Source organism: Pygoscelis adeliae, unplaced genomic scaffold, assembly GCF_000699105.1.
Source record: "Pygoscelis adeliae isolate BGI_AS28 unplaced genomic scaffold, ASM69910v1 Scaffold4, whole genome shotgun sequence".
Taxonomy (NCBI): Eukaryota; Metazoa; Chordata; class Aves; order Sphenisciformes; family Spheniscidae; genus Pygoscelis; species Pygoscelis adeliae.
The window spans coordinates 4747692-4766035 of NW_008824986.1; positions in this window are offsets into that span (position 1 = coordinate 4747692).

Consider the following 18344-nt stretch of genomic DNA (forward strand, 5'->3'; position numbering starts at 1 on the left):
GTCCATCTTCCTAAAGAACTTGTTAAAGAACATGGTGTTGTCAAACAATGTTCACTTGATCAAACTGGAACAAAAGAAAATACAATATTCAGTAGTGATCTATAGCTTGAAAAGCAAATGTACAAAGATCATTAACCTCATACTGAGCTCAAATATATTCCCTGCTTGGGGGGGGGGGGGGGGGGGTAGATATTGGGGAGAAAAAAGCTTAGAAACAGAACCTGTTTTACGTATCCACTATAGATAATCTTTACTTAAGAGGAATATGTGTAAAAAGATACTCATAAGTAACAGCAAATTCTAGAAAGCTTGTGCATTTTATGGTTAATGTTTCTTTTATGCCCTGCTTTTACTACAGCTAACAAAACCAGTGTATTGTAATGAAAGAGTCTAAAATATGATAATTTTTAGTCAAACTGCATGGTATGTTTAACTGGACTGTGACATTTAAGCAACAAAAAGGAATACCATTCAGATTGCTCAATGGAAGGAGAAGTAATTGTCTTGGACACCTGTAATTTCATCATCTGCTTATTTTTGTGCCAATTCCACACACTGCAGATGATTTTGGCAGTTTAGCATGATAAGCATGTTAAGCTTTCTGCATGAAGGACACTAGTATCTGAAAAAACCTTGAATACTAGTGTAAATAAACCACTTGGATGTTTTGTGTTTTATTATGTAAAACCCTTTTGTTCTTGTTCGTGACAGTTGTTGCTGATGTAAGTATAGCAAATCCAGCTGTACTAGTCACTCAAAAGTCCTTGCTAGGGTTTTTTGTCAGTTAAAATTATATACAGTACTCTTCAGTAGAACTCCAAACTTTAAGAACCTTGGAATGCACTGATACAAGTTGTGCTTTTAAGTGTAATGTATGAACAAGTTTGACCTTCCTGGAAATATGTCCACACATTATAGTGAGTTTCATATAGCAAATTCTGTTAAAATAACAATAGTGGAACAGCTAAGAAAGAGTAATAAATTTTACTGTGACTGTCTCTAAAGGATGAAAAAAAAAGTGTGAATGCTGCTATATGTGATCAATTCCATTGGCTGAACCAAAAAATGCATTCCTGTTATTTCTTAGCCATACTTCTGTAAAAAAAGTTGCATATTTGTATTTAATGGGATCACAGCCTGTAGTCGTCGTCATCCATATACTCATCACAGTCACTCACTAGTTTATGCCTTTCTCTACTCTTCGTACTGTGGCAGAGTCTATGCAGTTGAGGAAGTGGAATTGGCTTCATTCCTTGTGTGTGCAGAGCTGCTTACTGGTTTGACTTGTCATAGATGCTGAATGGCAGTGGCTGTCACCAGAGTTGGAAGAAATGCAGCTGCTCTTAATAACAGACCTTAAGACTATATGATCCTATTGTGGAATACTAATTTAAGTGATATAATGACTAGGGAAAATAGTGATAGCAGTATTGAGGATTGCCAGATTTATTTATTTTTTTTAAATCCATGTCTGTTTTTTGAAATTTGATTTGAGAAAAGATTGGGATGAAATGTAGAACAGCTTTTCAGAGCTGCTGGGATTCTAGAGTTGGAAGTATTTAGAGGAATAAGTGATTGATATATACATAAAGTGTATAGTTTGAGATTTGCATAATAATAACTGGGAAATAAGTGTCACAGAGACATGAAACAAAGGGAGCAGATAACCAGTCAGTATATGTGGCCAGATCGTTAGGGCAGTAATATTGGTAGGAGGTTTCAGCAGCCAAATTATTGCTACCATAATGATGTTGGTGTCTGAAACTCTGACTCCAGCTGCTCGTCTCTGTCCTACTGGCTTGTATTTCTGGCAGCCACCTTGCAGGTTTTTCAACCTAGAATACTGGGGTGTGTTAAGGAAGGAAGGAGGCGGCCCATGGAGCATGGCCTCTGGAAGATGAGAGATTCAGTAGAAGGTGAATTCATCTGAGACTTTCCTGTCCATCAGTGGTACCTTCAGGGGTTCCGAGTATGCCCTCTGCTAGCACTTCTGTCAGGTCCTGGGTGTTCAGTTGCTGGTTTTGGCAAGGTCCATCCCATACAGATGCTGTCTTCCATGGTTGCACGGAAGCTTTATTGTTTGTTTTTGCTGCTTGTAATGCAGGTGTTACTGTTCCCCCTGTATACCTAAATGTGTTTGGCTGTGATTGCAATTAATCTGGAACAGAAAGCTGGTCATTAAGAAATAGCCTTATATTTAATGAACCATGCCGAACAAAGCTCAGGCTCAAAAACTTGCTGAGATTGATACAAATCTTGAAGCTGATTATGGGTGCTGGGGTGGGTCTCTTTGTAACTGACATTACAGTAACCTTCTCTACTTCAACATCAATTTTTTATTCTCTTTCATAGTGATTAGGTAGATAATGATAAAACTTGCACTGCTTCATGTTGTTGTCCTTTCTGTCCTTGAGTAAAAACACATTTTTAAAAGTAATTCTGTTGTGTTTAAATGTCTGTTCATACAAAGCCTGTAAGAGAAAAGACATCCTTGAATTTATTTTACTAGGAATCCCCCAACTTCTAGTGAAATGTAAGACTTGTGTCCTTGTGGAGTAAGCTACAGTCTTACCTTCCCAAGTCCACTGAATCTCCTTCCAAAAAAAAAAAAATAGTGAAAACTGTTTCCTTTCTCTTCTGAGATCTTGACTCTTTTCCCCATTAGTGTTATACAGAACTCCTGAATACTACCGTGAGTGAGCTCTGTGCTTTCTGGGACTGCTGCATGCTCCAAAGTCTTGTTGTGAATGCCAAACCAGAAAGGACCATCCACGGCATTGATAGCAGATTCTCCTAAAATCCTAAAATTTTTCCTAAAGATATGTGGTGAAAAAGCATTTTCTGCTCTTTGAGATTTGCAGTAATGCTGTCAAGCACTCATCTGAAATTTATTTCTTCTTGTCTGTTTTCAACTCTGACTATTTAACTCTTGGCACTTGTCCACAAAAATATCTCTCTGCATTTTTTTTTTGTATTTAGCTTTGTGTCCTGCGTAACCAGGCAACCCAACAATGAAATGAGGATATAGAACTTAAGATAGAGAAATGTGCACTGCATCTTTCAGTGTGGTTAGTGTATGGGGTGAGGTGAGCAAAAGTGGAGGCTGGATTTTTGTTGCCAGTCACTGATGGTGAGCCGTGCATTTAGGACTGCAGTTCCTCCAAAAACCTCTGCCAGTATGTAAGCGTCTTGCACTTCCCTGACGGAAAGAAGGTCCTTGCTTGTTTTACTTAGATTTGTCAATGTAGCTGCCCCCCCCACCCCCCCAAGAGCTTGCCAGCTGCTTTGTTTGTGATCTCTCCTGCTTACAAGGGTGGGTAGATGTTTGTCACTCCTGTCATAATGTTTCTTCTGCTCTGCTTTCCTGGCAGATGCTCGTACCTACCACGTGGCTGATTATTCTCTGGGTCAGAAAGCTTGTTGAATGCTGGTAGGGCTTTTGTCCATCTGAACTAGTGATCCCCTCAAAGCACTGGCTGGAGCTTTGTGATATTCTGATCACACTAAATATAAAAACTCTTCCATTTTGCAGAATGTGTTCTTTCCTATTTTTAGTAACTCTTCCAGTTAATGGTTAGTTTACTTTATAACAAGTATCAATGTCTGTATTGTTCCAGTCATGCTGATAAACAGATCTTTGTATACTGATACATGGTGTTTGGGAGGACAAACTCACTGGAATTTCTAATAATGAGCAAATGCTTTTATTTAAGATGGAAAGGCCACTAGACTGCACACCTGCTAGTGGTAAAAAATTAGTTTAATTTGAAAATGGATCCAGAGATTTGTTTCATTTCACTACCAGTTAAACCTGTTAAGAGCAAAGAAATTAGGTAGCAACACATTACTTAATCTTTTTTAATATATATCTTAATGTAACATAAGGATTTTTTAATCTGTATTCAAACTCATAGGTGGTTATTCCTTATGAAAGATTGTAATTTATATTTAAATAACAATTACTATAAAAATAAATTTAAATAACAATTACTAAAGAAAAGACCGTGCTGCACTAATTTTTCTCCTTTCCCCATTCCCTGTCACAGCTTGGGGGGGGGGAACCTGTATGAAAACTGATCTTGTTTTGATGCTAGTCAGCAGTAAAACTCCATTTATCTGCTTTCATTTCTTTGACATGGCTAACTTCTAATAAACCAGCTCCATGCTCTTCAACTGAGACTCAGTGATGTGTGTATTCTTGTTTCATAATCATGTTTAAATGATTAGCCAAGTAGAAAATTGCATGCTCAGTAGAAAAATAAATTGAAGAGGGTAACATTGTAATATTAATCTTCACTAAATTGTAGTAAAATGCTTTGAAATGGAAGAAACATGTATTTCATGATGTATTTTACTACTAGCAGAAAGTTCTCTAATTTGCATTTGTATACAGATAGTTTTTCTCCTGTGCTTAATTGGGTGAACAAGTAAAAATAAGTCTTGAAATTCAGAACATATGTAATGTTTGGAGACTTGCACCCGGTTTCTGGTTTGGAAATCTTGTAAATGTATAGACTTCAGATATCCTAGGTGTTCTCTCCCTTCTTATTGCTTATACCCTCCCACCCCAACACTTACTAGCGAGTATCAGATTTAAACAAATGCTTTTGGCATGTTACGCATTTTCCTAGTCTCTTCAGGATTCTTCAGGATCTTTATAGTTTCGGTAGGAATTATAAACTATCCAGGACTGCATTAATTTTGGCAGAGTTCCCACTGCTCTTAGAACATGCTGAACATCAGTTGTGTTCTAAACAAATGACTTCAGGGTGCTTTAGGGCACAAATTACACCAGCCTAAAGACAATGATCTTTATGGTCATAAACAGCTGAGGTACATCCTCTAATGTTCACTCTGTCATGATTACAGAGCAGTCTGCACTTCTTGTCTCTCAGAACACTAGATGTTTAGGTCACGTATTCTTTTTTTTTTCTCAGAAGGATTTTGAAGATTACTGTTGTTAATGCGGGCCTTATTTTTAGTGCCAAGTTCATCATGCTGCCTGGCCTGATAGCTGAGAGTGATCTTGGATGGGGTCTGTGCACTGTAAAACCCTGTGATCAGAGGTTGTCTTAAAACAAAGTTATTGCTTTAATGTGCAAAATACTTAAGACATCAATTTTAAATTCTCTTAACAACAGATATCCCACACTGTCATAGAGGTACCAACACCTCTCAAAGTCTGAGGGTTCCTAGGGATAAACTGTGGGTCTCTGCATTCGACTGATTTCTGTAACTGAGGGCCTTTAATCTGTAGCAATGTTTCTTTAGGTGCCTACAGGGATTTCTGACTGGTGTGTGGATGCTCATGCCAAACTGGTTAGAGGCAGGCTTAGGAAAGAGTCAGCCACAGGCATGGGACTTGGGAGAGGGTAGGGAAGGAACTGCAGTGCTGGAGGAATTGCACCTGTTAAACGACCAGGCAAGAGCATGGTTAGAAACAAAGCTAAAGACTAGGAAACTGCAAAGTTGGTATCATAAAATAGGGTGCAGGGGAAGCAAGCAGGACTTGGCTGGTGTGAGGGAGGGTGAGAACTAGAGCAGGCAGGAGAAAGATCAGACTTGTGAGCACAACTGTAGGTGAAGACACTCCCTCGTGTTAGGTCCTGCTCATGTGCTGAGCCTTGGCCTCCTGGCACATGTGTTTGACAATAGCCACATTGTCCAGATGGCATCTGGCCAGCCTGACACTTCTTTGGATCTTTAGGGACCTGTGCAAGACAAGGTCAAGGTTTTTTTGAGCACTTTAAAGACACGATGCTATTTTTGTGTGTGACTTGGTCTCTAACATCATTGACATATGGGATTTTCTTCTATTTGTCATAAGTTTAAAATAGTAGCCAACATATGTATGAGATGAGATTTAATTAAATGGTCTTCTACTGTAGAGCTATTGATTGTGATATGTTCTTATTGAAATGAGATGTTTTGATTAATTTCTAATTTTGGATCACGTGCAATACTGGGAATAGCAACTTTTTCTTCCCCCCTAAGCAAGCATCTTGCAATGTAAGTCAGATCCAAATGCCAATGTCTGTGAAAATGTGACGCAGAGTCTTTTTTCTTTTAGCACATTCTTTCTTGTCCTACAAAACTTGAAGTGTAGCTGGTTGAGTGTTAGGATGTGCTGTCAGCCAGGGTGGAGTACTTCAGGATTAGCAGATGGACTTTGTTTTTGATTGAGAAAGGCTGGGTTTTTAACAGAGGGGGGAGGGAAAGGAAGATTCTTTTAGTCCTCAAAAACTTGCATTTTTTTAAAATAGTGTGATCCTGGAGAACTGTAGGTGCAGCACACGAACATAAGCCAGAAATGTATGTGATTATTGGCCTCAAATCCATATTTGTAACAGCTATCCTAAAGCAATAAGAAGAGGTGGGGGAAAACACTACATTTGAAAAAACAATCTATTTCTTGGTGCTAATGGAAACCCAGGTCAAAGTAGTGTATGTTAGAAATAGATGGAAAATGTAGAACAGGCAGAAAATAGGTCTAGTTTCTCATTTTTTTTTCTAAATGAGCGATAAATGTTTTGCTTCTAAAAGCCATATTTGTATACATAAGCACTGACTGCAGTGTGTTAGAAATTGCCAAACCATCAAAACTGTTGCAGAGTTGATGTTTAGAATGTATCACATCGGAGATGTAGTGAAGCCGTTGCAAAGCTAGACAGCATGGATTGGTTTGGTCTGACATCATCTCAAACCAGACGTGAGTATATTTGTTTCTCATTTGTCCTTCCCTCCCCATGCCCAACCAGGTGGTTCTAGGTGTGCCTTCCTGTGAAGGAACCCTAGAGTTTCCACATCAAAAAATGAAGTGCTGTTTCCAGAGAAGCTGCAACATTGTTTTACTTGCATTTTCACTAACAGTCAGATTTATTTGAAAGATAAAACACTATGAGTTCCTCCTGTGGTAAAGAGAATGTGGGAAGGATGGTGGGAGACTTTACCTGCAAACTGTGATGCGCCACAGGTATTTCATAGTTTACCGCTACCCTGATGCACTGGATGTGCTTGGGTGAGAAGGATCTAGACAGAGTATTCTGAGAGATGCCTTGAAAGAAACTGAAAAAGCAACTGGTGTCAGATATAGCCCCAGTTTGTGTTTTTCTTGTTTGGTAAGCCTATAACAAACCTTAAAGAACTTAAACTTCCACATGGCAAGAATAGACTTGCTATGCTCATTGATGTTTAACTAGTGTCTGAAGCAAATGCAAATGAGTCGGACAATTTTGGGGTGCTAGAAGTGACAAGCACAATACGTGATGTTACTGAGGAACCTTCCAGGCAACTGCAGCCCAGAAGAAGTAGGAAAATCCCAGAGCTGGGGGATGGGAATGGGGGCTTGCTTCTTTTCATCTCCCTCCCTCTGTCTCAACAGTCAGTTTGAATTCAGGCAGCCCTAAGTGAACAAGCAGAGAAAAAAATTCTGCTGTGTACTGAGAGCCAGCCTGACATGGAGCAGAGATAAAGCAAGAACCTACAGTTTGGGTAAACCAGGTTATGGTGGACTTCAGCGTTAAGATTTAGAAAATAAGCAACATTAAATGATGTTTGGTGGTAAACTTCGCAACTGTATCCCAGACAGGTGTCTAAGAGACTGCTGGCTTAAACTGTTTATCAAGCCTTAGAAAAGTTGGTTGCTGATCTTAACCCTATTTAATAGGTCAACAGGGAGAAAGACCAGAAGCCTATTTTGCAAATAGACCTTCCCCTTCAAATTAAATATGGTCAAAGAAACACTTAAAATGCTGGTGGGCAAAAAGGAGACTTTAATGAATTACACTTGTCAACCTGATTCCAGATTTCTGTAGCTACTTTCTAAAAACTGTTTTTTGGTATGTGACCAAAGCTTTTTCTAGACTGTTATTTAGTAAGGGTTTGGGTTTTTTTTTAATCACAGTACAGATTTGCTAAAGGAGAGGAGAGAGGACTGTAGGATCCTTCCTCCCCGTTAACTTCATGTAGGCTCAGGGCTCATGGGCTCAGGTCCTGTGATGGGAATTCCCTCCCTTCCCTTTTCGCCCTGTGGTTCTAGATATCCCTGGATATGGCTAAGTGAAAGTGTGCATTTAAGTGTATCAACATACACTACTCCTAATTATTCCTGAGGTATAAATGACCATTCAGCCTGAATTTTAAGAATCCAAACTTGTGCCACATGATCAGGTATTAATGACCTTTCTTGCAGGTGGGCTTGGATCTAGGAAGGAAGGCAGTTTTTACCCCTTTTCACAAACTGGCCTTTCCCTGTATGCACACCTAGACAATCTGAGTTCTTTTCCAGGAATTCTTGCCCTTAACACTCTTTATAGAGTAGTTGGAAGTGCTTTTATTTACTCGTGTGTGTGAGGGGGGTTCTTCTGTAGTTTGGATCTTTGTGCAATAATGGAAATACAAATTGCTAGTCTATTTTCAGTGTCTAGTAGTAGTCTTGTACATTTTTTTTTCACCAGGGTGTTTCCAAAACTGCTTCCTTTGCTCAAAATAAGTAGTTTTATTCTACGCCATCAGGACAGAAGAAAAAAAGTAAAATGTTTTGTTGCATCTTCTTAATGCTTCTGTAGTGTTACCAAACAAAAGAACACCAGTCATGTTAGTATTGGCAAATCTCGAGCACTTTCTTGGTGAATAAATAGATAAGGAAGAACTCTGGAAGGAGAACCTGAAGAAAGACTTGCATATTTCTGCAGTGAATGGGGACTATGATTGTTTGAACTAGTGATAGAAAGAAACTCGGCATGTTCACTGATGAATGCTGACTTAAATAAAGGGGGGGAAAGCTAAAAATATTTTAGTCATATAACCTACTGAAGAGGAAGTTGTAATCCCTAAGTTTTGATGTAAATGATTATACTCAGTTCTGTAGTGCATATCTTGAAGTGAGGGGAGAAATATGAGGCCTTGTTTCTTTTGAACTGCTGTAGGATTTTTTTAGTTTGTTTTATTTTTCTGTGAAGGGGGTTGTCCCCACCCTGAGAATAAAATAAAACCAGAAATCAGCTTGCTCCAGAGGCCACAGAAGCTAAAAAGTGGGAAATGCTTAACATTTATCAGTGAGAGGAGGTTCCTTACGTCAGAAATGGGAAGTCTTTTTGGCATAAAAACTGTGAAGATGGCAACAGCTATCTTACCTTAAATTTAAGACTTTGGCCTTAAGCTGTTTGACTGTGTATGGATCTTGCCAAATTAGGTCTGGTTTATTTTTAATCTAATTTAATCGGATTCCAAATAGTGCTGAGAGTTCCTTCCTTTCAGCTGCATGAAAAGGCATTTTGGGAGCCACAAGTGATACAAATAAAGGCTATGTGTGCTTTTGTCAAGTCAGGCTTCCAAGAATCAGCTTTTATGGAAGAAAAAGATGATAATATATGTGTGTTTCTATACTTGCCAACTATTCTCATCTCCCCATTAATTTATTTGGGCTAATCTGATTCCTTTCAGTCACATGATTTTGGGGCTCACTCTTTTGAGAAAGTGAGCAAGCAGGAGTATGATGTAGAGAGGGATTTGAGAAGCAAATTCTTTGGGGGTCTGTTGATAATGTTCATGAAATGTAAGCCAAAATAATGTTTTGCAGAACTGTGAGGTCCCCAAGGGTGGAGGAGGATAGAGTAAGTTGTTTCAGGACCTGTGTGGACAGTTCTGTATGCTGATCTAAGAAAATTCTGTACATTGTATTTTTCTTTGAAGTCTTATTTGGAGGTTAATTTCATCTGGAGAGGTTAGCTATATTTTTATGTGTAAATTTAATGAACATGATTGCTTGCCTATAATTGCTTGCCTATAAGAAGTCAAGCGTGGATTATTGACTACAGAGCCACAAGCATTCTGGCAGGACTGTCTTAGGGGAAAACAAAAAATTACAGGATAAATGCTCCCTCAGAGCTGCTGCTTTTTTAACCTGATTTTTGTGATCCAAGTTTATTATATTGCTTCCTGAATAACTATTCAGAGCCTGGAGTGGATGCTTAATTTTACACTGAAATTAATGGGTTCTGGATCACTTTCTACTCTTCCATTGCAGCATCCTTCAGTACAAACATCTGTTTACTCTCTGACAAGAATAGCAGAGTAAAAGAATTACTACCCAATTAATACTAATATCATGCTGGTTTTCATGCTTTTGGCTGTCTTTCAAGAAAGTACCTGAAAATATCTGTGCTTTCTGTTGGACTACAGCACCTGATGAATTGTTCTCCAGAACAGGGATATATTCCTGAACTGGAGCCAGAAATTAGTAGCAGTGTTGTGACTGAATCGTAGTCTTTCTGGAAGATCCAGTGTAAGATGTAGAAAACTGGATTAAAGTCTTAAAGCTGAAGCTAAAACACAAATCTTGTGTTGAGTTCACTTAATAAATAATAGGGCTGTTAATCGGTTACCATAAGGAAGTTTGGTTCAACTAAGTACAGTAGGTGTGAAAAATTCTCTGCTATACTTTTGCTATAAAAATCTCTCCAGCAGAGAATGAAAGGAAAGAACTTGCCCTTTTTTTTCCCAAAGCATTAATGATTCCAGAGGTAGCAGGTTGAACAGCTCCAGGACTAGGAAATTACAAGTTCCTTTTATTGTTGTTTGTTGCTATGAATTTTGTTGGTCATTAAGGATGCATAAGAACTGTTTCATGCGAGCACTTTGTAGGTTGTTGAATCACAGTGCCAACATTCAGCTAAATCACTGTTTAGCCTTGCAATTGTTTCTTTTGGGGAGGAATTGCAGGTGGGAGGTAGAAAGTTCAGGGTAATTATTTCTCTACTGTGTTGAAAACAAGCTCTATACCTATTGTATGCACTTGCCTCTGAAGTATAAACAGTTCATACTGTTGAAATGTTCTGGGAAAGCAGTGAAGGTATTGGAGGAAGGGTGTGATTTATAGCTATTTAAACTTCTGTATTTAGTCAAAGGAGAACTATCATTTCTGTTTACACTTAATTGATTCAGCTCCAAAATTGATGCTAAACCAATGTATGGATTGATCTAATGTATGGGATCTAGTATGCAAAGTATCTTTATTTGCCTAGTGCTCCATAGAGGCTGAAGCTGTGCAGGTCTGAAGAACCTTTGTGGCAACACAACTCTTCTGTGAGGAGGTCGATGGGGGAGAGCTGTGAACCTCGCTGGTAGCTGCTTCCGTTCCCCTTGTCTGCGTCCAGCTGATTTGCTGTTTCCCCACAGCCTCCTCCAGTTCATCTGGCTGCTGTCATCAGCTCGGTTGGGAAAGCAGCACCCGCAGCCAGAGGAGTTTGTGAAAGCTGGGGGAGAGGGGGGAGTGCACAGTGCTGAGTTACTATGACTTGTTCTCCTGTTTCTCATTTTTACAGCCTCTGCTGGCTGGTAAGCTCTCTGGTAGGAGCTGCCAGGGGCAAGAAGTAAGATGGAAATTGTGAGCAGAGCCAAGTATGGGGAGAAGCCTGAATCTTAAAACTGTCCATGGTGGCTCTGCTAACAGAATGTAATCGTATGGGGATAGCTAGTTGAGAAGACAAAGATCCTGGTCAAACCATTTATATATTTTTCATCTGCTGAGTGTGTTACTGTATGACCTATTAAATGTTTATTAACATAACTCTGCAATGAGCTGACAAGAATGTTTTTGGTGAGAGAAGGTACTTTTCAGCTGGGTTTTCCCACACAGTAATCCTTTCTGTCAGCCTCTCCCTACTGACACTCAAGACATTTTGAACTTCTTGGCTGCTTTTGATTAAATTTGACAGAGCAGAAACAGTTCAAAGTTAGTTTTCCACAAGGTTCATGAAAATACGTGGGCAGAGAAATTCACATTCCCAGTTTATCCACTGCGGTGCGAGCTTAGCAGTATTACTACACAGCAAAGAATCTAAGCGGGGGTGGGGAGCAGACAGGGTAAGTTCCAGTGTTCACAAAATGGCTTGCTTAATTGTGTCACATGCTCATAAAACAGTTGTAGCATCAACCTTTGTTAAAGTTTACCAAAAAGAAATTTGAGAGCCAGCTCAGAGGCTGTGTTCAAAGATGTGAAGCACATTTAAGAACCGAAGAGGTTTTCTTGTTTCCTTTATGTTACATAGTTACTAGGACCATGTGCCCAACGGGAATACATTTCTCATCTTCACAAAAATAGGGTTATGGCATAGGCAGGGACCCCTAAAAAGTTAAAAAACTGAGATCGTGGGATCTTCATGGTCCTACCTGTGGAATTCTCTTCCTGTAGCTCTGCCATTGTAGAACCTGGGCCGATACTGCCCATGGTCTCCAGACCTCCTCCTCTGGGGAGCTAAGGGTGCTTTGCAACAAGTGTCTGGGGATCAGCGCTCTGATTTTTTTCTGATGGTTGCATTTCCTTGTTTGTTACTTCCTGCTCCCTCTTGTCTGTGCTTTTGTTCCACTCACATCAATGGAAAGCATGATTTATTTTTTGTTAGTTTGGTATTTCAAGGGGATGGCTTTTTTTCTTGGCTTGGTAGTTCAGTTATTATCCATACAACTGGGTAGGTGGTTTTATGGTGTGGGCAGAGGGAAAAGTGAAGCTGTGGTTAGTAACTGCTGGTACAAGTTTAGGGGTTTAAACAGAGCGGCCTCAGATTCCTTCAGCAATCAGACTGAGTCCTTTGGATGTACAGCAGGAACGTGCAGGTGGAGTAACCGGCACAGTGCTTCAGCTGTTAAGAATGCCAAGTCTCTGAGGTTATAATCCTTGGAACGAAACAAGTATGCAGTGTGCCAGGAGGACGGACAGGCATTTTTAGTTCATCTCTGGGTGAGAGGTCAGTTATCATTCTTCTACCTGTCAAAGAACAGAAGAACTGGATTTTTATTTAGAGAGAAATTAGACTGGCATGAGGCTTTGCACATTTATTACAATGAGATATTTTGTTAAACAGTGGTTAATTATTAGTGAGCTGGGAAGCCTGTCCAATATGAGGTTTCCTTTAAGCCTGCTGTAGGCTGTTGTGAAAACTCATTTGAAGGACCTGCAGTTTTTCACTTTTTTTAATCCATAACAGGCTTTGTCTTAAGAGTTGCATTATGAATTCAAAGTAATACAATCCTCTTCCATGGCATTAGATCTAAGCACTTAATTTTCTGTAATTTGATTTGTTGGTTTTTTGAAGTAAAACAAAAATCGTGTGGGACAAGTTTAAGTTTTACCACTTCTGTTTAAGAAAGTAATAACTGGAGTGTATGTTATCCTAGAATATAGATTAGATATTTAATATGTAAAGGCAATGTATATGTGGAACTTACAAGAACAGTAGTAAAAATTAATGCATTTTATGCTAAATTGGTAGGCTTGGAAACATCCTACTATACTCATTAATTGAGATGCGGATGTGCTTACAAGTGAGCCTTTAGTAAATGAATAGCTTGTATTTACACTGTTCATAGAACCATGCAAATCGGGGATAAAGTTTAAAACTATGCTTAAATGCATGGAAAGAACTAAAAGAAAAATGAGTGTTTTGCTTACTATTTTTTTAGACAAGTGGCCATTAAATAAAAAGATCAATAGTGCAGTTGCAATCCATTTTGTGGTCATTTGCCATAATAATGTTAAGCATGACACTTTGAATTCCGAAGGTCTTGGGAACGTTAAAAAGGATGGATCTATCTTTGATATTTAGTACACTGATAAATGTGATATTTTGATTAGCGTGTTTGTATGTGCCCATTTGTCAAGGAGAAAGATAAAAATTAACTATAAAAATGTTCAGTAACCAAAGAGGTTTTCATAAAATACAAAAATTTGGTTTTAGAAAGGACAAGAGTTTCATCTTGCCTTTTAGGTTTACATTTTTGTTGTAACTTAAGAACAACTTATGGTGAGAGTTTCTGCCTCTGGCAATTTCAGTTCAACTCATTTATTCAGTTATCCCATCTGTTTGCTTTTTAAAACTTAAATGACCAATTTGCGTAAGGCAAGTCCATACTAGATCTACCTGGTAGATCAAGGTGATGCAAAAACTTAGTTACCTGGCTGAATGATTGTTTTAAATTGTATTTGTAGCCTTTCTATTGAATGGACACTTCTGTAAATTCTTGGTCAAAATTCTTAAATCTAGTTTCCTTAAATTTGGATTCAGAAGCCTAACTTAATAATAATGTGTAATATAGCACTTAAGGCACTAGGGTTTTATAGAATATGTTAACATCAGTATTGCTAAATATGCTTTTTATATCTTATTTTTTTTCCCCTATTACTGGCCTGGAAGCCCTCTATAACCCTAATTTTAAATATTTTTCTAGTTCTTTAACTGTATCCATTACTTGAGTTTCAGTACTACATAGTCTTACAAAATTGCTAAGCACCATCTTCATTAGACTTGTCTTTGTCATCTTTGAAACCACTGGGAAAAAGCTATGTCACATGAAAAAATAAAGGGTGTATACTCTTGATTTTAACTTTTATTTACAATTTCTACTGGTTTGGTCTTAAAATAAAATTGGGTAATATACTAGTGCTGAAGTAGTGTACATGGTAGAATGCTTGCTTTCGCTTGTGTCAAAACCTGAGCTCCGTGGATAAGAGCGTGGGGGGAAGGGTGGTTTTGTCTTACTTGTTCTTAAAACAAATGTGTTCTTTTGAAGTTGATATATAAAGCTTATGCGACCCTTTCAGAAAAGAATGGGGAAGAAAAACACTTTCCTCTACACTTTCTTCTTACAGTAAGTTATAAATAAAAGTGATGTATTAAAACTATAGCATTGCATCAAAACACCGTGGTCTTAAGAACTGTGTCTCCGCATAGGTAAGAACATATAAGGATGATAATTACAAACAGTGAGGTTAATTGTATGACCTATTTCATAACGTATATTCATATATATTTGTAAGTACCATTTAAAAAAATATTCTGGTCGTTGACTTTTTTAATACATGTAATACGAAAATAAGGCATGATGATTTTTCTGTGCCACTTTTTGTAGTAGGATCTGAACTGATTTTATTAGATTGCATTTTCTGTTTTGCACATTACTTTTTATAAACAGAAAACTAATAAATAAATTATTCTAGGTACTTATTTGTATCACACATGTGAAACCTAACCTATAGATTTAGGGATGTGTTTAGAGCTAAATTATAGTGTCGTTCCCAAACATAACTATTCAATAGAAATGCTTTTTATTGTTCAAACATGCTAAGGAAATTGATTAAAGAACTGACTGTGCACAAATGTCTGGTGGTGGTTTTTCCTCTGGTGCTATGGAAAAATAATGAAACAGATCTACCAGAGTGAAATTGCTGCAGTGTTTGTAACAGGTTTATTCCCTAGATATCAGTTTTTGATATCTCCAGGTGCCTTTCACCTAACACATTTAAGTCTGAATTCTGCAAAGCACACGTATGTGCCTGTATCCCATTGGCTTAAACTTCAGTGTGTCCCTGGTGCTTCGCTGGATCAGAGCTTTAGCTCTTTTGCTTCTTTTGAATGTTTTTTTTAAAGTATTTAATAATTATCTTCATACATGTAATGCTGTTGGTTATCTTGGTGGGGCTGAGCTCTGAGTGTGCTTGGAGCAGTGCACCCAGATGGGTTTTTATGGGCTTGTGTGTGATATGAATTGAATGCATGTGGCTTCCAGTGCAAAATGAGCAGAGCTTGTGTTAGGTTTTCACTGGTATCTGAGTAGTCATGTAGGAGCTACATGCTCCACTTTAGCCTGACATTAAATGAGTTAAGTTTAAAAAAAAAAAAAAGGCAGTATGCAGCTGAAAGCTTCTCAAAAGGCAATTGACTCATAGAGGTCACTGCTAAAGGGAGGATTTTGTGCTTCTGGCCTAATGCCCTTGCGCTATCTCACACTTGCTAGCTGGCATAGCTCACAAAACTGACAGAAAAGCAAATCTAGCAGAAAGTTGTTTGTTATTTTTTTTTATTGGGGGGGCAGTTGCTGCTTTTGTGAGTTAGAAAGGCTTGCAGAGGGTCTGCTGAGTGCTGGGGGAAGGCAGGAGTAATACTGGAGGAAGGTGAAGGGGGACCTCTCCCTTCTGATGGCAGTTCTGGGTGGAACTGCATCTCTCTCCTAGTTTCCCAGGAATCCAAAAGCCAGTGATCCTTCACTTCTTGCGTGTGAAGAATAGATCTTTTTGCAAAGTGTCTACTGTCTTGACTATTAGCCTGGGGGTTAACAGTTGTTTTGCAATAGCATTGCAAAACAAACAAAACAGTTTGCTGTTTTAGTATAAAATGACCCTTAGAATTGTGACATAAAAAACCAATGATCCCTTTTCATAATGGGTATGGCTGAATTTAATCCTGCTATGTAAAGTATATGTCAATGGATATGCCCAAAAGCATATTCACGTCTTGTAAGGACTATGAATTACATCAGTGATGTCACTATTCAGAAAACTTCGTTTTGCTAGAAGTGGTATTTAACTCTAATTTTGAAATTATTTTCTGAATACTCATAAGCATATGCTTGAACATCATCACTACAGAGCATATCACAGTTCTCTGAAGGAAATTTGTCATTTTGTGATTGACACAATTTTTTACCAGCGAGAGAGGCATTAGTAAATGCACAGAAACTTCATAAAAGGGTTTTTCTTGTACAACGGGTTTTGCATTAGATACTCCAGGATCCTGCCCATTGAGAAAATACAACTCAGTTACTTAATGAAAAGCTCTGAATCTCTAATAATTGTTACTAGCAGCAATACAAATGTCAGTAGTAGTAAATGGTGGCTGTCCTCCTAAGCTTATATTTGCATGCATTCCAACTCCGATTGCACAAAGCCAATAACCAATACAGTGTTCTCCGTGTGCAGTGTACAATGCAGTAATGTGATGTTTGTTCAGTGAACCACAGGACATGAAGGCAGACAGTATTGTTTCCAGACTTCTTAAGATGGGTACATTGGTACTTTAAAGGTCATCTACACCAGTCTGGTGTTCCGCACTGGAATGGGGTTTGTAGTTTAAAAACATATTTGAGAGAATAATTATGTTGCAGAGCTTTGTCTTATACCATGTGACTTCAGGAAATGAAAAGAGTCTTGGAGAACGGCGATCAGCAAAACCACTTTTACAGTAGTAGAAATTTGGGATTGATCTTAAGGTATTAACGTTAATCACCTGTTCTTGTGCTTTTAGACATTCAGCTCTATGTGCCTGCAGGATCACAGCAACAAAGCTTACTGCATAATGACCTGAGGGGTTATATTTTTAACCTTCACTGAAACCAGTCAGTTAGTACTCCTTAGCTGACCTGACTAAGTTAGTAAAGTAAACTTACATATTTAATTTATTTGCTAATGGTGATTTACCATTGCCTTTACTGGGGGGGAACCAAACAAACACCCCCCCTGCCCCCTAACAACAAAGAAAATCAGGGAGAGAGGGTGTGTTTAGTTTGTTGTAATCTCATAATGGTGTAGGTAAAACGTGTTGACTTTAGTCTTTTGTGCCATTTTTCGCTTGAAAGACATGTCTCCTCAAAACCATGGAAAGGTCTATGATAAGCTTATAAAACTTCTGATGATGACCAATAGCTTTAAATTGCTTAGCAGGCTGGATGGTCGGACTCCATGTCAGAAACAGTGAGCTGTCCTGTCGGATGTGATGGCTCTTGTGCCTTATGTATGGCTTTCCTTTCCAGCAGAAGTCTGTGTAGAGCTCTCTATTTTCTATAAAAAATACAAAATATGTGTATTTATAGTTGTTTTGTGTGTTAAGTTCAGTGCTTCTAGGAAGCGGCAGACTTGCAGTGCATATGTTGTTTCACCTTTCTGCAAATGTGCAGTAAGGCTTGATGCAAACCAAAATTACTGGATTTGCTGCACACATGGAAAGCTTTCTTAGCATGTGCTGTAAGCCTGATGCTTTCTGAAAAGCACAAGACCACTGTATATGCACAGACCAGTGAGAGAGAATGCATGCAGTAGGGCTTCTCTTAAAGGTTTGCATTTATTGTGCATGGCTAAAAAGTATACTGCGCTCATTGCCAGCTGCAGTGTGGGACAACAGAATATCCATACTGCAATTGCGTTTAGGATTTCTTTACTCTTAAATTATCTTGGAATAATGCTTGGATAAAGGTAACTATTTCCCCTTATTTTTATTATATAACTCTTTTTCTGTAGAGATCCAAATTTTCTTTTGTGAATTATATGGGTAACTTCCCCTTACCAGAAACCAAGCTCATTCCTTGTTTTATTCCTTCGTAACACTTTCACCTCTGTGTGTATCTTTCTCTGCCTGCTGTCAGTATCAAAGCGTCCTGTTACCATCTTTGCTGCTTAACTGCTTCCTCTAAGTTATGCTCCCGGTACTCAGGCCATTTTTGGGAGCGGAGGAAGGAAGCTACTTTAATTTCCTGCATATTTGCTAGAAGCAATCACCCGTTCTACCACTCTTTTC